Genomic DNA, 19,587 nt, shown 5'->3' with positions numbered 1-19,587 from the left:
TGTAGGCAGTCTATATGGGACTGATTGTGTTTGCCCATGTCTGACCCATATGGTTTGCCCAAGCGGGCCCAAAATGTATTTCCCCATTCAGAACCCATATAGAGGTTACCTATGTGGGTATTTTCTTGGGCCCATGTAGGCAGCCTATATGGGACTGATTGTGTTTGCCCATGTCTACCCCATTTGGTAAACCCATATGGGGCCCATTTGTGTTGCCCATTTTAAGCCCATGCACTCATTTCCCATTTGTGACCCAGCTAGGACCCACATTGGTAGCCCACCAGTTTTCTCCCATATGGGACCTACTTAGCTGACCCGAGTGGGCCCCATATAAGATGCCCATTTTTGGACCATGCCCACTTGGTTCCCATGTAGCCCAAGCATAAACCACGTGGGGCCCACATATACATGTTGGCTGGGATGTTTCCCCGCATGATCCCGAAGCGCGCTCCGGCGTTTCATCGGCTCGCGCGGGGAATGATGATGAATCTCTGGGTCCGCGGACCTCGAGCAGCTGCCTGCGATCGTTCCTCACATGATAGACGAGGAATTTATCGAGGTGGTTGTTCGCGCGGTGGCCAGGGCAGTTTGTCTGGTACCGTGAATGAGAGATCCCCGAACGCAGTGAGCTTGAGGTTTCTGTCTAGAAAAAACATTTACTTCACGTGTTTTTGTACCCTTGACGTCGACATTTTCGACTATCATGGGTGCGAAATCGCGTTGATATGTGAGAATACCCCAGGTGGGAGACGCTCACGAGCTATCTCTCGCCTGGGTCTGCATTTTCATTAAAGAGACATACCTCCCCACGAAGCCATGTGGAACGTCGGCTGTCGTGGGCAAAGCTTATATATGTATGAATTATATATTGTATATTATTTTATATGGAATATATATATATATATAATATATATTGTATATGATTTATATAAGAATTATAAATATAAGGGGACAGGCTGGTGCTGTGCTGCACACAATGGCTGTCTTGCAGGCATATCAGTCTGACCTTCTGAAGGATTTGAGTGGTTCATTTGGTGACTCAGTTAACTCTGTAGTGGCCAGATTTAAAGGAGTGGAAGAAACATGAGGAAGTGTTCACTCAGTTTATTCCTCAATGCACTCAAGGGGAGGGGCTGTCAGCCACATAACCTCTCTTCGGTCCTTCAAGATTCAGGGGGGTAATAAGCAGAGTGTGGCGAGTCGTGCTCTCCCTCGTAAAGACTGGGGACCAGCTCGTCATCCTCAACAACCTCCCAGGGCAGACCTCGGGACTGTCATCAATATAAGAAGTCCGTGGTCAGGTGCCCAGTCTGCCTCCACGGGACAGGGCATGTCAAACATTTGCTTGCCCCACCCCGTTATCCTCAAAACCACTCCATCCCCGCCGCCTCTGGTGATTCGGGGGGGCAGTGGTTTCCAGTGAAATGTTAGACGTTCAGTGTTTAAATCCTGCTATCATCCAGGACATAGAACGTCTAACATCCCCTCAACAGGAAGTGTTAAAATTGTCACTCTCAGAGTCTCAGGCAGCGTGTGAACTTCTGCCAGACGTTTCTGCATGGGTGTTAAGCACAGTAAAAATTAGTAAACTAATTTATTTGTCGTCCTCCGTGTTTGAACGGCGTGGTCTCCACTTCCGTGAAGGCGGAGTTGGCGTTCGTACTGTCACAAGTGACAGCAGTTACTTCCTGGTCCCCAGTAGGGTGGGGGGGGTGTCCAATCTTAGATCTTCGAGTCTTAAACCGTGAAGCAGTTAAAGTACTCAAGGTTAAGATGTTACAGTGAAGGCGGTCGTGTCGCATATTCAACATTGTGATTGGATTCGGCACGATTGATCCGAAGGACGCATGTATTCGCATATAAAGACTGCCACAACACAGGAAGTTCCTGAGTTTCGCTCTTGGGGGCAAAAGCTTACCAATTTCGGGTCTTCCATTCGGCTAGCCTTGTAACCGCACGTATACGAAATGTATGGATGTATTACCGGCTCCATTGGGATTCCGGGGCATTCAAATTTTGAATTACAGAGGCGATTGCTAAAATTTGCACAATCACATGAGATGGTGCTTCAACACAGTGTGTTGGCTCATCTAGTTTCTCTAGGGTTGGGACTCAACACCAAGAAAAGTGTTCTTTCTCCTGCCCAGAGAACGACTTATCTAGGGTTTGTTCGGTTTTTGGTCACCAAGGTGGCTTGAATCAAGACCATTCAGTATTCCCTGAGCAAAGTCAGGCTAGACCAAGATCTTACTGATCATCAGCACCAGAGTGTTAGGTCTAATGGCATCAGCATCCACGGGTTTCCCTTTGGGGTTGTTGCACATAAGACCGTTTCAGTTGTGGCTCAAAGCCAGAGGACTTAGGGCCAATCCTCAGGCAAATAAAGTGGCGCGCCATGTGGCTTCGTACACTAACTATGTGGTTCAGACCCCGGTTTTTGCCTTGGGTCCCACTCTAGGCGTACCTTGTCGTCGCAAGTTGCTAACGACGGACGCTTCCCTGACGGACTGGGGTGCGGCCTTAAGTGGTCGTCCAGCCCAACGGGAATGGGAGGGTCATCAACTCAGTTGGCACATCAACTGCCTCGAGTTGACGGCTGTATTTCTGGCCCTGAAATACTTTCTCCCCCAATTGAGGGGCTGTCATGTCCTAGTGCGGGTGGACAGTACAGCTAAATATCTCATATATAATCACCAGGGGGGTCTGTGCTCACGCTATCAGAATAGCGAGACAGATTTTTCTCTGGGCTCAGAACAAGTTCCTGTCACTCGAGCAGTGTACATTCAAGGGCGGTTGAATGTGGGAGCAGATTTACTGTCCAGACAGAGTTACAGATGGGGGGGTGGAAACTCCACCCAGAAGTAGTCAAGCAGATCTGGATCAGATTTTACAGAGCTGACCACAGGGAGTGGACCTCTTCGCCTCTTCTCAGACAGCGCAATGTCCCTGCTTCTCTCTGTCACCCAGCCCCGCTGGGTCTGGATGTGATGGTTCATACATGGCCCAAAATGCGTCTGTATGCCCTCCTTCCAGTCGCTCTGCTCCTGGGAGTTCTAGCCGGGGTTCGCCAACAAGGGTCTTGCTTCTTATCAATAGCGCTGCGTTGGTCGAACAGGGTTTGGTTCTCGGAGATAGTGTCTCTCCTCAACGGCTCGCCTTGGGCGATTCCGGCGAGGAGGGACCTTCTGTCTCAGGCAGAGGGCACGATATTCCATTCCAGGCCCGACCTGTGAAACCTTCATGTTTGGCCCCTGAAGGGCACCAACTGAGGGACACGGGGCTTTCGCCTGCAGTTATTGAGACCATCCTAAGTGCTAGAGCTTCCTCCACTCGGAAAGTTTATGCTAATAAATGTGGTGTCTTTGAAAGGTGGTGTACGACACAATGTAGATTCAGTCAACTGCCAGGTAACTTCAGTTCTGGATTTTCTGCAAGAAAAGTTGTCATCAGGCACCTGCCCCTCCACTCTCAGGGTTCATGTGGCCGCTCTTTCGGCTTGCCACGCCTTGGTGGATGGGGTGCCGCTCGGGAGACATCCTCTACTCGCTCGCTTCATTCGTGGGGTAGGCGGTTGAGGCCACCTGTTAGAACCAAGATCCCTTCATGGGACTTGGCTTTAGTCCTCGAGGGTCTGGTTGAGACCCCCTTTGAAACATTAGCTTTCCCCTCCACTCTCAGGGTTTATGTGGCCGCTCTTTTGGCTTGCCATGCCCTGGTGGATGGGGTGCCGCTTGGGAGGCATCTTCTGCCTGCTCACTTTGTTGTGCCAGGCAGTTGTGGCCTCCATTAAGAGCCAAGATCCCTTCATGGGACTTAGTTTTAGCCCTCGAGGGTCTGGTTGAGACCCCCTTTGAACCTCTAGAATCAGCGTCTGACGAACTTCTGACTTTAAAGATGGTTTTTCTTATGGCTATAACTTCTCTGAAAAGAATTGGGGACATGCAGGCTCTGTCAATATCGCCATCCTGCTTAGACTTTGCCCCAGGTTTGGTGAAAGTGATTTTGCATCCCCACCCTGACTACCTACCTAAGGTTCCTTTGTCGACTGTACATCCTGTCACTCTTGAAACCTTCTGCCCTCTGCCGTTCACAACGCCGGATCAGGAGAAACTTCATAGACTGTGTCCAGTCCATGCTCTTCAGGCCTACGTCCACCGCACTAGCCAGTGGCGTAAGTCAGAGCAACTGTTTGTTTGCCATGGGGGCCGTAACAGAGGTTCTGCCACCATCAAACAATGTCACATTGGGTCAGGGATGCTACTGCTCTTGCCTATGAGGCGCGCGGTCAAGCTTCACCTATAGGATTAATGGCTCACTCCACCAGGGGGGTCGCCTCTTCTACTGCGTTAGCAAGGGGTGCTCCCTTACAAAGTGTTTGTGATGCGGCAGGTTGGTCCTCTCCGCACACATTCTTAAGACTTTATAGCTTGGATGCTCATGCCACTCTGGGCTCTCATGTCCTTGAGTCGACATCACAGGCTAATGCCTGAGGCTTCTTGCGTTCTTGTGCACACCTACACAACCGTAAGGGGTCCAGGCACCATCAAGCACGGCGGCGTGGGTATTCTCGTTCCCATTTGCATAAGCTTATGCAGCATTGAGTGTAGCTTTTGAAAGGGAACACTTGGGGTTACTTGACTGTAACCCTGTTCCCTGATAAAGCGGAACGAGATGCTGCATTGCTAGGCCGTGCTGATGATGCTTCAGGACTGGTCTTCAAACAAAGAAGATCTGGTTTGCTCCAGCTGAAGCTCATCTATTTATAGCCTCGTGCAGCAGGTGCGCCTATGACGTCACCAGCCGAGGCTATAAATACCTCCCGGGTCAATTTCATTGACGTGTTTTCACACTATTTTCACAGCTGGTTATGTCAAAGACATCCCCATTTGCATAAGCTTATGCAGCATCTCGTTCCGCTTTATCAGGGAACAGGGTTACAGTCAAGTAACCCCAAGTGTTTTCATTACTTTAAGTCCCCCCCCCCCGAAAAAAAAAATTTCTTACCGACCCAACACTTTTGAATGGTAGTACAAAGTTACAAAAGCTTTCCATTTCAGATAAATTATGTTCTTTTGAACTTTCTATTCACCAAAGAATCTTTTTTTTTTTTTACACAACTGTTTTCAACATTGATAATAATTGATTAAATGTTTCTTGAGCAGCAAATCATCATATTATAATGACTTCTGAAGGATCATGTAACACTGAACTGTGGAGTAATGAGCTGAAAATTCAACTTTGTATCACATGAATAAATTACATTTTAAAATATATTAAAATAGAAAACATTTTACATTTACATTTTAATAATATTTCACAATATTACAGCTTTTTTATAACATAAATTACTTCTTTAAAAACATTTAACAAATCTTACCGTCCATAAACATATAAGGGAATAATTAATAAAATAGGAATAATATATTATTAGGAATAAAATAAATGGGCTTACACAAAATATGTTTCACTTAAATTAAAGGATTAGTTCACTTCTTTCTGAAAATTTGCCTACGTCTTGTGTGACGTTTTCGACGTGATTGTGCAATCACTGGCATGTCACAGAGCAGCGCAAGATGAGCAATTTAGGTTAAAAAGTATATTAATTTTTTATTTTATTTTTAAATGACTGATCGTTTCGCTAGATAAGACCCTATTCCTCGTCTGGGATCGCGCAGAGCCTCTGAAGCCTTTCTAAAGCCCTTTGAAACTGCATTGATTTGGTCCTTCAACATTTTTGCAATGGAAGTCCATTATGTGGAGAAAAATCCTGGAATGTTTTCCTCAAAAAAACATATTTTCTTTTCGAGTGAAGAATGAAAGACATGAACATCTTGGATGAGATGGGGGTGAGTAAAATAACTGGAAATTTCCATTTTGAAGTGAACTAATCCTTTAACACATTAACAAAACGAAAGAAAAGAAAAATTTTACTCTGACTAACGCGCTCCACAAGTTGAAGGATTTTTTTTGAAGATCATTTGCGCTTTATAGATTTCACATGCGAAAGAGAGGCGTACGATCGTTTTTTTTGTGCATGTTCATTTTTCTGAATCACACGTAGGGGAGAGCGGGGCACAACCTATGCTTTTTGACTCAGAGTATTTCTTTTTCCCCACATTAATTTCACACATTTTGTACAATTATGTGGTTTTGTTTCATTAATACAGTGTATACTTTTTTTCTTGATTTACCCTGAAAGAATGGAAGTGAAATGTGACAACATGCCCCATAGGTGGGGTAGGCCTACATTGTAACATGACCAAAAGACAGCTTAAAATGTTACCTGATATAATAAAAAAAATGTCCAAGACAAACTAAAATATTTTGTCAATAAAATACAATTATTCACTTTTTTAAATAAAATAATGGCATTTTTTAATCATTAAATGAGTTTGACAGCTATACGGCATAGTTAAAAACATAATAATAATGAATTATTTCTGAACATTGACTCTCAGTCATTATTCACCCTTTTCTCGTGGTTTCTCAAAAGAATAAAAAAAAGTATAGAATATAATAGCGTAGTTCTAGTAGGGGTACATTGTAACGCAATGTTACAACGCACCCCATCTGCGCAACTGGGATTTAAACGGCGGCTCGTGTCTTTGCTGGTTGGCATTAAAGAACGATCTCAACTGTTAAATAACAGATGAGATTAAAATAATATCAGGTTTGTCTTATTTTAAATAAACACAAAACACAGAGATGAAAAATAAACGTAGGTAAAAAAATTACTTTTGCTATGGTGAAATAAATGTTCAGTAATATCTGAATTTTTTAATTTTCACGAAGGGCGAACCGAATAACAAGGTTGCCAGGTCTAAGCAACAAAACCCCTCCAATTGCTAATCAAAAGTAGCGAAATCACTGACAAAATGCGGCAAAACGCGGGGTGCGGGCGTTAGAAATATTGCTAAAGTAAAGACAACTTACACCTGTGGACTATAGGCTACAAACAACCCACAGCAACAGTAAATGCAGCCCAATTCCAGACTTGGCAACACTGAACCGAGCGTCGTTAAATGGGCTATAGCTGGGGCACTTTCAAAGCTCAAACCGGTGCGCAACGTTTTGCTACGGTTTCCGGTTGAACGTCATGTTTCCTGGAAACGGTGTGCAACGGTGTGCAACGGGTTTGAGATGCGTTTTCTCTCGTTTGGTGGGTGTGACAAATATGTCAGCCCAATCAGCAGCAACATGTATATAAACCACGCAGTATTATTCAATTCAATTCAAATTTATTTGTATAGCGCTTTTCACAATACACATTGTTTCAAAGCAGCTTTACAGAAAGTGCATTTCATAAATGTACATTGAAAAATGTTAGAAAGAGAATGTTAAAGAAAAATGTTAGAAAAAGTGAATCAATCATGTATTAATTTAGGCCATAACAACGCTGGCGTTGAGTCGTCTCTTCACAGGCGTCGAGTCGTCTCATCACAGGTGTTGGGGCATCTGAAGTCTCCATGAGAGGCTGGATACAAACTGGAGCTGACGAACTATTTACTTCGGGACTAGTGTCCCGAGATAACAACAGAAAAGCAGATGGGAAATAATTAGCATAGCTGCTGTTCAGAATATTAATGCTTTTGATCCGATTTAACTGTAGTATAAAAGGTAATTATAATGTGAATGCTTGGCTAAAGAGATGCGTCTTTAATCTAGTTTTAAACTGGGACAGCGAGTGTGAACCTCGAACAATATCAGGAAGACTATTCCAGAGTTTAGGAGCTAAATGTGAAAATGCCCTCCCTCCTTTAGTGGACTTAGATATCCTAGGAATGACCAGAAGCCTCGAGTTTAGTGATCTTAAAGAGCGCGATGGATTGTAGGGCGATAGAAGATCCTTTAAATACACTGGAGCTAAACCATCTAGGGCTTTATAGGTCAGTAGCAATACTTTGTAATTGATACGGAACTTAATAGGTAACCAGTGTAGAGATGATAAAATTGGTGTTATATGATCATATTTTCTTGACCTAGTAAGAACTCTAGCAGCTGCGTTTTGGACTAACTGTAGCTTGTTTATTGAGGATGCAGGACAACCAGCTAATAAAGCATTACAGTAATCTAGTCTCGAGGTCATGAATGCATGAACTAACTTTTCTGCATCAGAAATAGATAGCATATTACGTAGCTTAGCAATGTTTCTAAAGTGGAAAAATGCCGTTCTTGTAACATATGAAATATGATTTTCGAAAGACAAGTTGCGGTCTAATATAACACCCAGGTCTTTTACTGTAGTGGATAAAGTGACAGGACATCCTTCCAAGTTAAAGTTGTATTGTGAGAGGTTTTGTGGGCAGTTTTTTGGACCAATAAGTAATACCTCCGTTTTATCTGAATTTAATAGCAGAAAATTACACGTCATCCAGTATTTAATATCTTCAACACACGCTGTCAGTTTAGATAATTTAGCGTTTTCATCTGGTCGTGATGAAATATATAATTGAGTGTCATCAGCATAACAGTGGAAATTAATTCCATGTTTTCTTATAATATTACCAAGTGGTAGCATATATATTGAGAATAGCAGAGGGCCTAACACGGATCCTTGCGGCACCCCATAGTCTACTGACGTTATCTTTGATTTTTCCCCATTTAGACAGACAAAATGGTAGCGGTCTGATAAGTACGATCTAAACCAGTTTAATGCCTGTCCCTGAACACCAGTGTAATTTTGAAGTCGATCTAAGAGTATTTTATGATCTATAGTATCGAACGCAGCACTAAGATCGAGTAGAACTAATATTGAGATACAGCCTTGGTCAGAAGCTACAAGTAAACCATTTGTGATTTTAACGAGCGCAGTTTCTGTGCTGTGATGCGGCCTGAATCCTGATTAAATTTTTTCATAGATATCATTTTCTTTCAAGAAAGAGCACAATTGAGCGGACACAACTTTTTGTAGTATTTTAGACATAAATGGAAGATTTGAAATGGGTCTTCAATTTGCTATTAAAGAGACAGCTCGCACAATGGGTCCAAGTAAAGATGTTTACAAATGTGTCCGCTGCAGCTCAGTATACACGACAATTGAAGGTATTAGAAGACATGATTGTCGTAAGAGTTTTATAGTAAAATATATATATATAACCTGCGGACAGTGGAAATATGCACTCATCCCAGATGAAGAGGTTGTCCCGCTGGCACAGGCCTTATTGGTCTTTATTGTGCATTATTCCCCATCCCGGTCCAGCTCCACCAACGTCTCCCGCTCAGCTCAATTAAAGTGTACATACAAATGTTTTCTTCTGTTAGCTGTTAATTTAAATTTCTGTTGTTTCTGATGTTAAACTTACGTTATATTGTTGGCCTATAAATAGTTGTAAAAATAGTTTAAGTAATGTATAGACCAATTTATTTTCATTTACACATTTTAATTTACATGACAAGAAAATATATATATAAACATATGAACATAGCCTATATGAATTTGAACAAATTATAACTTATAAGCATTACAAAAATAAACAATGTACAGAACAACCACTTCTCTTTTATTTAGCCTACACATTTCAAGTTAAAGAAAATGAACAATAGACAGCAATTACTTTGTTACATTTACAAATTACTTGCATTAATATATAGAAAATTTGTTCTGTGCATCCCGGCCATGACTTTACATTCAGCCTTTGGAGGAGACTTTCGGTAATGGCCCTTTCGTCAGAGAGCGACATTCATTCATTCATTCATATAAAATACTTTATTCTGCAGTAGCCTACAGTCAGCAGTTTCCGTTTATTTGTATTTTGGCTTATAATTTTGAGTGACAGATGTCGCATTTGATTTACCCTATTTTTCTCTGTGAAATTTTTTAGCTACGGTGTAGACAGTATGATAAGAAAATTAAATAAAATGATTGCATGGCCAACATAGTCTATTACTTTTGTTATCCCCAGTCTCTCTCTTTCTGTAGGGGAAATTTAAAAGAGAGATTCTGGAAATTAAATCTAAATTTAGCGGGATCAGTCGAGTCATTTATATAAAATAATTTATAGCGGGTGAGCACAGAGTGTATTTTAAGCGCGAACGGGAGGGTGCGGTGCGGAATAGATCCTATTGCGGGAGTGGACGAAAAAACAGCCCCGTGCAGATCTAATTTGTATTTAAAGAAAGTGCAGAAAAAAGAAAGAAAGAGCGAAACGGGATAGAATAATTGAGAAATAAATAACGTTTATGCAAGTTAAAATTAGGAAATTAAAGTTTATCTTGCCAGGTTCAGGGCAGGGTTCACGTTCAAGCGGTTGCGCTGTTGTGTTCAATAGTAGGCTACACTTGAGTTACCGACCGCTAGCTACCGTCTTTCACTGGGAAATTTAATCCCGCGCCGCAAGAAATCTGATTGAGTGGCGCGGGAATGCGGACCAGTCAAATCCTGTAGTCACCAGTGTGCTATGAATTCTGGGATAGGGTAGGCTGCGAAGTTGTGTGAAGGTTCCATCTGTTGTACCCTTCCTTTGCCTGAGAAACGGAGGGCGCATTTTTAAGTTGCTTTCATTTTGCGCAAAACAGATGGAACCTCAGAATCGCACTTCAAATGCCTTCAGCAGGTGCAGCTTTCACATTGGGACACCCTTCGTAGTGCCACTGTGACGTAATCGCACTTCAAATGCGGCCTTCAGAGGTGCAGACTTCACATTTACCCCTTTTCCACCAAGGCAGTGCTAGAGCTAGCTAGAGCCTAGTTTCAAATCGGTTCTTTGTGTTTCCACACCCAAAGCCCCAGCTCCGAGCCAGGAAAAGTGGTTCTTAAGTAGCACCAAAACATTGCTGGGCTAGAACAGGGCTAGAAGTAAGAACCGATTACGTCAGGCGCTGGGGGCGGGGTCAACAAGACAAACACAAGGGACCTGCCTTTTTTTTGTCATTGGATTTTTCCCTACCCCAAGAGCACCTATTACGGACTATTTAACTCTACCTGAGCGCCGGGTTGAACCTTTTGCAAGACGAACACAAACTTGAGATCCGCCTTTTTTGAAATAGCAGCTAATGGAGCTAACAGCTGCTGCTCGTTTGTAATCTCCGTCTATACAAACTACGGCGACTGCATGAATGCGTTGGATTCGCTGGGTTTTCGTTGTTTTGATGCCGCTGTAGGATCGTAAAGCCATGTGAAGCAATAGTAACGCAACGTTTGCATTGTTGATGGAAGGCTTGTTTGCAGCGGTGCTGTGCAGAGACCGATCGCCGTATGATAACGAGTCCAGCGAGAGCATATGACTCCTTATGCTTTTGATTCACTCATGCGTTTTTTTATATCATACGTCTGTGCAGCGCCGATGCATCTCGAACAAGCCTGGTGTGTTTGTGTTTCCCGCTGCCCAGGGTTGCCAGGTTTTCACAACAAAACCCGCCCAATTGCTACTCAAAACAAACCCAACCGTGTTTCTGGGGGGCTTCCCCGGTAAAAATCACTTTTGGGGGTAAAATATGTGTTTTTTTGGCATGGTTGTCTACTAAAATTCACATTCCTGGGGCTAAATATCACATAATTTGGGTCGCTTCAACCCGCGGACATGAAAAACAGCCCGCGGCAACAGTGATGAAGTAGCCCAATTCTTGGCAACACTGCCGCTGCCTCGCTAGCGGTGCTGAGGAAGATGAGACGTATACAGTGACGTAAGACCTGGCTCTGATGTGGCTCTCAGCATGTGGAAAAGCGAACGGTTCTTAGAAGGCTCCTCAGTCGAACCAACTATGAACTGGGATTAGCACTGGCTCTGAACTAGCACCCGGTTCATTCTGGTGGAAAAGGGGTAATTGGGACAGCCTTCGTAGTGCCGCTATGACGTAATCGCACTTCAAATGCTGCCTTCGAAGTGTGCGCCCTTCGCTTTGGGACACAGCTACAGACTGAGCACTCGTGGACTGGAGACAGATTGCAGAGAAAGATTGCTGTGTACAAGTTATATGGAACTGAGTTATTGAGAGCGCTGTGTGCGAATCCTCAAAGAGTATTTGAATAAAACCACGAGTCCCAGTCATGCCGACCCTGCCTTCTTCCTCCTTATTTATACGAACATTTACTACAGTTACCTATTAATGACGGACCATTATTCGTGTTACAGACGAGTTTCAAATTTTAATCGATTTTAAAACCGTGGGAGACCACAGACATAAAGACAGTTTTAACCATTTTTAACATTGTAATCCTCTGAAAGCACAGACACAAGATCTCGTGTGATCAAACGTGACTTCAGAAGAAAAACAAGTATAGAGACAGAGCGACACGCGTCATAATCTGAAGACCACGCTTGTTTCAGATGTGCCTCGCCCGAAATTCAGCCTTGACTAGGCGGCTGCAGTGAGGGGAGGAGTGAAAATCGTGGGATTCACACTCGTGCAATTTGTTGCTGATAAACTGGATGTAATTTAAGTTCTGTTACTTTTATATGAAAATAAATATTATGAACAAGACACCCAAAGTTTTTGTTATTTATTTCCATTCGAAAGATGTGTTTATCAATCATTTTTACTTTAATTAGGCCTACATACATGTTTATATATATATATATATATATATTTATAGAGAGCAACTGCGCTTGACTGCAGAATCCGACACATCCGCCTTTCGCTCGCGAGAGTTTTTTGACACACGTCAGCATGACATCAGAGCAAGGCGGACCGCCTTCGGACACATTTCTAACCGGCATGCATCTCGCGCTGATCACCGGTGATTGTTTCTGCGCAGATTTTGCTCATCTCAAACAAGCCTAATCAAACCGTCTCCAATGACTTTGTATTGCATTAAGTGGCCTCCTTGTCATTTTTGACTTATAACAAAAAACAGAACAGTGTATAAGAGCTGATATGTGACAAGGTGTACAGCAAACAAGCTAAACAACCCAGAACGAAAAAACCCAGAAGTTTTTATAAGCTGTTGACCCAAAAAACGAACGTAAAAAAAAAGTGGATGCAGGCAATTGAGACAGAGCGCGACATGCTACATTACACTGAGAACTACGCCCAATGGAGGGGAACGTAATCAGCGACAGGAAATATAATATATAAAACTGACATTTGGATAGCAAACAAGCTAAACAACCCTGAACGAAAAAACCCAGAAGTTTTTATAAGCTGTTGACCCAATAAACGAACGTAAAAAAAAAAAATGTGGATGCAGGCAATTGAGACAGAGCGCGACATGCTATATTACACTGAGAACTACGCCCACTGGAGGGGAATTTAATCAGCGACAGGAAAAATAATATATAAAACTGACATTTGGATATTTTACTTAACAGTGACAACATGTGTACTGCACACATAGGCATACTGAGGCGTACTGAGTGTCAGGATCTAAAAATTCACCCATTCTTCCTGCTGAAGCTTGCCTGTCTCCAGTTTTGTCTCCTTAAATGCTCTGTTTTTTTGGGTCGACAGCTTATAAAAACGTATTTCTGGGTTTTTTAGCTTGTTTGCTGTACACCTTGTCACATATAAGCTTTTAAACATTGTTCTGTTATTTGTTATAAGTCCGAGGTGACAAGGAGGCCGCTTCAAGCAATGCAAAGTCAATGGAGAGCATTGGATTGCCCCCCCCCCCCCTGTGTGGGCGTGGCCTAAATCTCTCTGTCTCTATGGAGGACGATGGATGTCACATTTTAAAGGCACCCGTACTGTTGCCATAGTTGTACAAGCAGAGGTGGCAGGGCCGTGCAGAGAGTTCGTCAGGGGCAGGGGCTCAAATGTAAAAAAGGGGCAATATGTATATATATATACCCTGTTCGTCCCTGTTCGGGCGAACCAGCCTCTTACTGCATTTCGTTGCCTTGTACCTGTACTTGTGTAATGACAATACAGTTGAATCTAATCTAATACACATTATATATATGTATGTATGTATGTATATATGTATGTATATATATGTATGTATATATATCCTTATGCTCATCAAGCCTGCATTTATTTAATCAAAAATACAGAAAAAAACAGTAGCCTAATATTGTGAAATATTATTACATTGTATTCTATTAAAGAAAACATGCCTAATAATTCTGCACACCTGAATATAAGGTGTTTTTCATTTCCAGCCTTCATGAACAATTATATATCACTTATACATTATTAAATACTAAATTAATAGTAGTTATTAGGATTACTGTGGTTTGGAATTGGTCAAATGTGCCTGGAAAAAAATATGATCAGAAAATCAACGTGCCTAATAATTCTGCACTCCCTGTATTTCGCAATATTGCTGTTTTTTATCAAATAAATGCAGGCTTGATGAACATAAGAGACTTCTTTCATAATGCTGCATAATATTAAAAAATGGTAATATAATAAAGTCCTTTCATGTAACCATTTTGCCAGCTTACACTTCACATAATAGGCCTGTAGGAGCCGCTGGCACTTGGGTTTTGTTAACTTTGATAGTGTCATGAAATAGTAAACGGTGTATCAATATACATAAATACAAGTGAATTTAACACTACTTACCATTAATGCGACTTTTGCTGCTGTGGTTTTGTGCAGGGATTTGTTTGTTGTCAGTTAAAATCCATTTTGTCAGTGATGCAATTTATAAAATGAGACAAACCGCAGGAAATTGTTCCACAAACGTTCATTCGTCTGTCCATGTAATTTTCAACCGATTTATGAATAAGAACAGAAAATTACAGTTTCACATCGCCCAATGGAATTTGAACTTGCTTTGCCAGATCACGATTGGTTGGTGTATATACATGATAAACGAGCATTGGTGAATTGTGTAATACTTTAAAATATATATAGCTAATATATAGATTTTTAATTAAATCAACACATTAGCTCTGATTATGGATGAAAAAAAAAAATATTGGTTTACTTTTTTCCCGCGAGGCCACACACTCTCTGAAAGGACCATATTTGGCTCGAGAGCCGTTTCCGAACAGTGGAAAATCAGCTGTCAATCAAAACGCACGCGACCCATAGCAACGCGTTATGGCAACGCCTCAACAGAAATTGTCCGACTTTTGAGCCTTTCGTTACTATTGTATGCATTGTCATGTTATAATAATCACATTTATTTAGTTTTATTGACCACGATATTATCATTGATATTTGTCTGAGAGGGGCACTTTTGATTCATTTTGAAAAAGGGCAGGGGCTCGAGCACCCAAAGCCCCCCCCCCTCTGCACGTGCCTGAGAGGTGGTAAGTAATGAAGTAAAAATACTTTGTTACTTTACTTAAGTATTTTTTTCGGGGATCTGTACTTTACTTGAGTATGTTTTATTTGCATCTACTTTCACTCTTACTCCACTACAATATTAAAGACAAAGTCTACTTTTTACTCCAATACATTTCCCCATGCCTGCTCCAAGTATTTATTACACTTGCTTTCCAAACCAACAAAAACCGTGGGTACAGGAGAGAATCAAGCTAGTAAGCTGGTTCTCCCTGCATGCTGTCAATCAGTCATGGATTATCCAGTCGGGGCTAGACTTGGAAAAGCTGACTAGGTTGGCCACACTAACGTTACCTCAGTGTTTGCCAAACTTTTTTCTTTCGCGGCACACTATGAAAGCATCGGTAACACTTTACAATACGTGTGCACTACTATGCATTAATTCATGCTTAACTAATGCACAGATGATCATGAGTTAATGTGTGACTCATGAAGAACTACATCATTTATTAATGATTACTGCATCAGCAACTAATGAACATTATATATGATTAATATGTTAAGTAATGCATGCATTTCTATTAATGAAATATGACAATGTATTAATTCCCTAATAACATATTATATTAACTAATAAATGTAAATTAATCTGTTAATTATCACAATGGGTCAAAGCCATGTATTTCAACTTCCAGTTGTCTGCTTTAATTAATCATTAGATAAAGATTTGCAAAGGTTTCATTATGTCATGACTTCACTTGTTGAGGCACATCACTATTAACTAATTGTTAAGTAATATGTCATTGTGGTTATGGCTTTTTAATTCATTTTAAATTAGTTAATAGTATCTTGCACATCTTCTGTTTGATGCAGCTAATGTTATGGAGCATGTCTATTTTAAGTTCAACCCCTATAATGTTAAGGTGCTTCATTGTCTCTTATGATTGCAAATCTAACAAATTCTTAATTGCAGTATCTAATCTTATCATTTGTTCAATTAAAGCATTGCATATCACTCCCAAAACAATTGATCTGCTTAATTATTGATATTTACAGTTAATTTGAATATTTACTTTTTACTTTCGGTACTTGAGTACGTTTTAAATTGGATACTTTTGTACTTTTACGCAAGTGATGTTTAAATGGAGGCCTTTCTACTTTTACTGGAGTCATTTTTTATTTAGGTATATATACTTTTACTTGAGTATAACTTTTGAGTACTTTTACCACCCCTGTGTACAAGTCCATCTTCTTTCTCAATACTCCACTTTTGTGACATGTTTACTTGAGTAAAAGTACAGAAAACATGTTAAATACTAAGTATATGTAGGCCTGCATAATACACTGGCTATGAAAAAGTGGCTGATCTATTTTTTACTGCTGAAAGTTGGGTTTTGTTGAAGATGTAAATGATGTAAAATCCTTGGTTTAGATAAATAGACTTGTATCTACAAAAATGATGCAGCACCAGGCAGGACAATGGCCCATTAATGTAGCCCTGAAGTACTGATGACAATCCAAGCAGAAAACTCCTTTTTGGGGCTTTTGTATGAACACCTTCAATGGATCCAATAGGGGTAGAGGCAGCCTCATAAAAATGAATATAGTGAAAAGGAAGGATAGTCTGGCAGGCTATTCTCAGGTTCAGTGGTTCATTTGAAAGGGGCAAACCAAGCAAATAAATAAAATATGTTTTGCTGTACCAGGCACTTTTCGACAAATTAAACTCAATATAGCGGAACGCCCCATCTCAAAACTGTCTGTTTCTGTGGTGTTGTTGCTGAGCAAAGAAGGGCTGAGTGATGTCATTGATTCTTTTACACTGGCTTACTGAAATGCTATGCCTGTGAAGGCACAGTTATCTGTCTTTAATTGCAGTGTGTTACTGATAAGATTTTTTCGTATACATTTTTTTTTTACATAATTGAAAATTACTCTCAAAAACATTTGTGTTCAACTAAAAATAATTGACTTTTAAATTATGTTTTATTAACAAGGTTCAGAAGAAGCACGTTCAGATAATTGACACAGGTGGAGAGCACTCAGCTAATCAACAATAGAGGTATATACTGTATACACACAGCAGTCCTACCTCAGTTTGTTGACAGTTATCAGCAACCCTTCCACCACCCCTTCGCCACACCTTTTAACTCTAAAACCACTTACATATACGTGGGGGGGGGGGGGGGGAAGACGTATATGTAAGTGGTTTTGTACGTATATGGTTTTGTACGTATATTGACGTATATGTAAGTCGTCCCTGTACAGAACGCCAAATACGCATTGAATTACTCTCTATAAATTATATGTAAGTGCGAACTCGTGAAAGATGTATTATTGAGTAACATGATATTCTGCTTATTACACGATTGCTTACAAAAAATAAATGCATAAACAATAAATATTGATTTGAGTTCATATTATCTTATTATCCGAACACTGCAACAATAATAAATTATATGCATTCAGAATTACTTTTGGGACTAGATAGCTTACATATTTATTTAAAATAAAACACTTCTGCTTAAAGTTCTGATCCAGCTCTTTGTGTTTCTTATTGTTTTTCTGAGACACATTTACATTTTCTTGCTTTAACAGGGGACTCCGTGAGCTTCTAGCCATCTATAAAAGGCTTCATGCTCATTATTCTCTGTAAGTTAAAATTATGACAGTCCACTGATACTATAGTCGGTTCTGAGTCGCATGATAGAAAGTTAGAGAGTTTTTTTTTTCTGAGGGGGGCTCTATTCAAATATAAATAGCTCTATAATAAATGAATGCATTGCATTATTTAATTACATTGAAAACATTTAATAATGAGGTTAGGAGGTACATAGAACTAGCTTTGGATCAATATTTATTGAAAGGCACTATACAAATAATTTGGAAGTACTTTTTTATTAATATTATTTGTACAAAAACAATCATATTTAATTTTTGACTGGAATTAAAATGAGGCTGTAAGGGATAAAAGTACAGTGTGTTTGACGGACTGTACTTTTGTTTGACTGTTCAGCTAACAAAACATCTTTCCAAAAGACTTCCAGTAAACAAAAATTCCATAAAACAGTTTTGAAAGTTGTGAGTTTTGAAAATTAGGTGATCTAGGACCTACACGTCCCTATGCACTATGCAGTGTCCACCGTTTTCTATTCAGTGAGCACAGAATATTATTTTGACACATCTCCATGCACCAGTCCATCACACAACAGCACTAAAAGTCAATTATTTTTAGATTCCCAAGATCCTCCCTGCTCACCACCTGCACATACTCCTCCATCACCCGCACCTGCCAGCAATCATCCTTGTTATCACACCCTCTATACAAGCAGTCACCTTCCACCTCACAAGTGTCTGGTCTCGTCATATCTACCATACGCTACCAACTACCCACCTGTGTTACTCACCTGAGCTATTTACCTGTTTTTCATCCTCTTCAGTCTTCTGTCATCTATCTCCTATCATCAGTCTGCTGCCACCATCCTCCTGGGTCTGATTTTCCAGTTTCCAGTTCATGATCTCCATCTGCAAATACAAAGAACTCCATCATCCATCAGCTTCTTCAACAAGTCTTCTACGCAGACTGTCCTCCAAAAAAAACGACTCTAAAGGTCGTTTTTCAAGCACCTTATTACGACCTTTATTTACGTTTTAAAGTCATGCGCCCTCTAGCTGGTGTAAAAATAATGACAGTGTCGTGTTACGTCTGTCGTCATGAAATGTTGTTACCAATCAAAATGCGTGTTCATTTCAATGCAATATGTGGACTTTTTACCACCATTTGTCATATTTCTATTTAACAAAAATCTTTTTTTATTAACAACTATATCCACCCCACCCCCACCCCACATTGGTTGGAGGACATGTTGCTTCTATGAACTATCCGACTGCTGATATACTCACCATTGCTTCACTCCCGCTTCTTCCCTGGTCTCTGCTTCAATAAAGAACTGTAAAATTCATTTAGCTTGTTTGTCTCCTTCTGTTGCATTACAGAAGACCAGACCATTTATACTGAGAACAATATGGGCATTCTCTTCACCCCATGATCTCCCGTTTTCAAGATGGCCGCCCTATCGAGGACTATGTAGAGGAGTTCCTCGAGCTTTCTCATCAGGTAACCTGGAACGATGACACCTTTAAGACCGTGTTTTGGTGTGGTTTAGATGACCATCTCTACAAGCAAGTTCCTGGATCCCTGCATCCCTGGGTTGTCGGTGCTGTCCTGGTTTCCTGAGTTGCCGGTGTCACCCTGGGTCCCTGGGTTGTCGGTGCCGTCTTGTGCCTAATATGCTGAAAATTTTTCTTTTCTTGTCACATTACATTAGGAATTAGATTGTATTAACCATGTAAATTATATATTTTCCATATAAAACTGCGAAATTTGACAAAGTTGAATACGAGTTTAGCCATGTCTTCCTCTCCTATAGTAGTAAATGAATGGATTTTTTTCTGATGCGATACTGTAGTAGATGG

This window comes from Gobio gobio, assembly GCF_949357685.1.
Source record: "Gobio gobio genome assembly, chromosome: 14".
Taxonomy (NCBI): domain Eukaryota; kingdom Metazoa; phylum Chordata; class Actinopteri; order Cypriniformes; family Gobionidae; genus Gobio; species Gobio gobio.
This window is presented reverse-complemented; position numbering follows the sequence as displayed.